A 3,249-nucleotide genomic window follows, 5' to 3' on the forward strand; every position below is an offset into this window, starting at 1 on the left:
ACTTCCTCCAAGAAGCCTTCCCTGAAGCCATTGGCTGGGTTAGGGATCTCCTGTAGATACCATAGCCATGAACTCCTTGAGGATGGAAACTGGGACTTCCTTTAGCCCAGATTCTGGCAGAGAATCATTTTCAACAATGCTGAAGGAACAAACAAATGTACATGTTTGAGGGGAGGCTGGAAAACCACCTGGCAGGAGTGCTATAAAACCGAGTGGAAGGTTCTAATATTTCCACGTTGTAAGATTCAGTAGCTCCTAATTCTTGGTCAAAGATTCAGACTTGGGCTCCACTCCATCAGGAGGCCCCTCCCCAGCAAGCCACCCCCACCCGGTGCCCTGTGAGTGTTTGTTCTCAGGCAGGCACACACACATGTTCTGAACATAACTAGGAAGGCAATTTACGAGAAATAATTGCCAGCGGGTGGATGTGTGCTTGAGAGCAGCGGTGACCTCAGACTATTTCTGTCTGTGTGTCAGCCCACCCTGCTTCCTTCCTCTTTGGCTGCCCTGAGGGAGGGGGTTCCTGATGCTCTTGTTGGTCAGTTTGTTTCCAACCCAGGACTGAGGCAGGCCAACACCAGTGTGAGCTAGCTCTGGGGGCTGATTGAATTCAAATGAGAGATGCCTAACAAGGGCAATGGGGAGGAGCTTTCCGGGGTGGGGGGGGGGGCCTGGGATGTGTAGGTCAGCAAAGGCAGCACACAAATCTGTTTTCCACCTATCCCCACCCCATCCACACAGGCTCTGCTGGGGAGATTCCACTAGGCCTTGGGGCCCTGCTCAGTGTGAGGTCTCCTTCTAGCCTCCCCGGCTCTGAATTCTCTTTGTTCTTCCTGGCCAGTCATTCTCAAAGGGTGGTCCCAGACCAGCAGCATCAGTGCTGCCTGGAACTCATTAGGAATGCAAATTCTGAGGACTTATTCCAGACCTACCCAATCAGACATTCTGAGGGCAGAGGGGGGTGGGGAAAGGGGGGGGCAAGGATCTGTGTTTTAAACTAGCCCTCCAGCTGATTCTGACGCTGGCTGAAGTTTGAGGACCACCGCTTAGGCCACTGATGACCATTTGAATTTTTAGAATTTACAGATCCGCACCCCCCCCCCCCCCCCCCCCCCCCCCCCCCCCCCCCCCCCCCCCCCCCCCCCCGCCAACAGACCAAAAGCAGTCTAAAAGTAAGGTCCTTATAGGATTCTTCCTTTAACCTGCCAGAAGGCGCTCTGAGGAAAAATCTCTGAGGATTTTCCTGATGTGGATACCAAGGAGACAAACAGGATCTGTCCTGTGGAAGGTCACAAAGTCCATCAGTGACTACACCCCCTGTCACCCATTCCCGCCACAGACGTGTGCACACACACCCCCTAAGCTCTCTCCACAACAAATGGCTTGCAATTCTTAGGCTGTGCTAGGCTTTTTCCTACTGTTTTTGAACAGATTGTACTCTGGCCATAATTTCTAATGATTCTGTCTTACCTGGAAACTGACTCATCTCTGATGATTCAGCTCAGACATCGCTTATTCCTCCCTCAAGCTGCATGAAGGGTCACAGTAGGTCCATTGCTTTTTTTGTGTGCCCGCCTCACCGGTCATATGGACTCCTTGACGGGAGGAGCTGCGGATAATTCCCTGTTGTTTCTGGTAACCTGAACAGGATAAACACCACGGAATGTACAATAAGGGGACAAAGGTGCTGGGTTTAGAGTGGTGAAAATAACACACACACATACCACACAAGACAGCAAATAAAGCAAGACCAGAACTGAGGTCTCTTGATTTGCAGCCTAGGGCACTTCTGAGGGTGACTCACCCAGCCTTCCCACCTGCCATGTGTCCTTGGCTGGTTCAGGCCCCACACACAGATGTGTAAGAGTGACCATTTCACTGTTGCCAAATCCAGCAGCAGATCATGTCAATGTCAAAAATGTCAAGAACTGCTTTCCGTGGCTACTGAGTCTTCCCATCCTTGCCTTATACCCTCAAGGAAAAGCCTAAAGCCACTGACAAAATGAAGATAAGGAGACCAGCTGGGAGAGAGGGGCGGCAGTAGCATCCTACCCTAAGATTCCTTTGCTGTCAGACTAATAGTATTTTAAAACCTAATAAAAGGAGCTAATACAATGCTTTCCATTTGCCAACCTTGTTCTAATTACATGGATGAAGTGATTTAATCCTCCCTCAAATGTTATGAGGTAAATATTACTGTTATCCCTGCTTTTATAGATGATTAGGTACAAATGTTACTTAGCAAGTAAGGGCAGGGACGGGATTTGAACCAGGCATTTGGCTCAGAAGTCCCCGCTCTTAATCACTATGTTACATTGAAAAATACTCACCTACAATTTTTTAAGTCTTTGTAGCACTTTCAAGTTTAGGAAGAGAGTTCATATCCATCATCTCAACACTCACCATAACCCTGCAAGGGAACTGAGACTCAGAGAGACTAAGGGACTTTACCAAAGCCATGCTGTGGAGCCTATTCACCATTCATTCCCTCACTCACTTGATTATTCACTCTTTCATTCACCTGAGGAGCTGAATGATATTAAGCATGGCTGGGTCCTGCTTATGTACTCTCTAGTAATATTAATGCTGTGCTCAGTCATGTCAGACTCTTCTTGACCCCATGGGCTATAGCCTGTCAGGCTCCTCTGTCCATGGAATTTTCCATGCGAGAATACTGGAGTGGGTTGCCATGTCCTTCTCCAGGGGATCTTCCCGACTCAGGGGTCAAACCCACGTCTCTTGCGTCTCCTGCACCGGCAGGTGGATTTTTTACCACTGCACCGCCTGGGAAGTCCAGGGAGTATCCTCTATTCCTTCTCATTCTGTTCCTTGGCAAGGGACTCACTCAAGGAGCAACGCTGAGCTGTTGGAGAGGCAGAAGTCATTGCTTCTGGGTCCCAGTCATCTTCCCTGGATTTCCTAAGTACATCTGCTCTGTGGCAGGAAGACTAAGTCAGAATTCCCTGACTCCCCGGTTTAGGTGAGGGGCTCCTCTGAATCTCCACAGGCCCCAGACTTCTCCCTGATCACATGGAGTTGTCATGATCATTTTACTGGGGACCCATGTCTAAACTCCCTTCGGCCCACAGTGGGCCAGGCAGAGCACTGTAGCTGGGTTCACAGTGGAACCTGAGTGGGTTTGCTAGGAACAGCACTCATTTATCCTGTTAGGTTCCAAAATCCCTTTGATTATCCCTACTCCCACCTTTTTTTTTTTTTAAACACCAAAAAGAGACTCCAGAAGACGAT

The sequence above is a fragment of the Cervus canadensis genome, chromosome 2, assembly GCF_019320065.1.
Source record: "Cervus canadensis isolate Bull #8, Minnesota chromosome 2, ASM1932006v1, whole genome shotgun sequence".
NCBI classification, from domain to species: domain Eukaryota; kingdom Metazoa; phylum Chordata; class Mammalia; order Artiodactyla; family Cervidae; genus Cervus; species Cervus canadensis.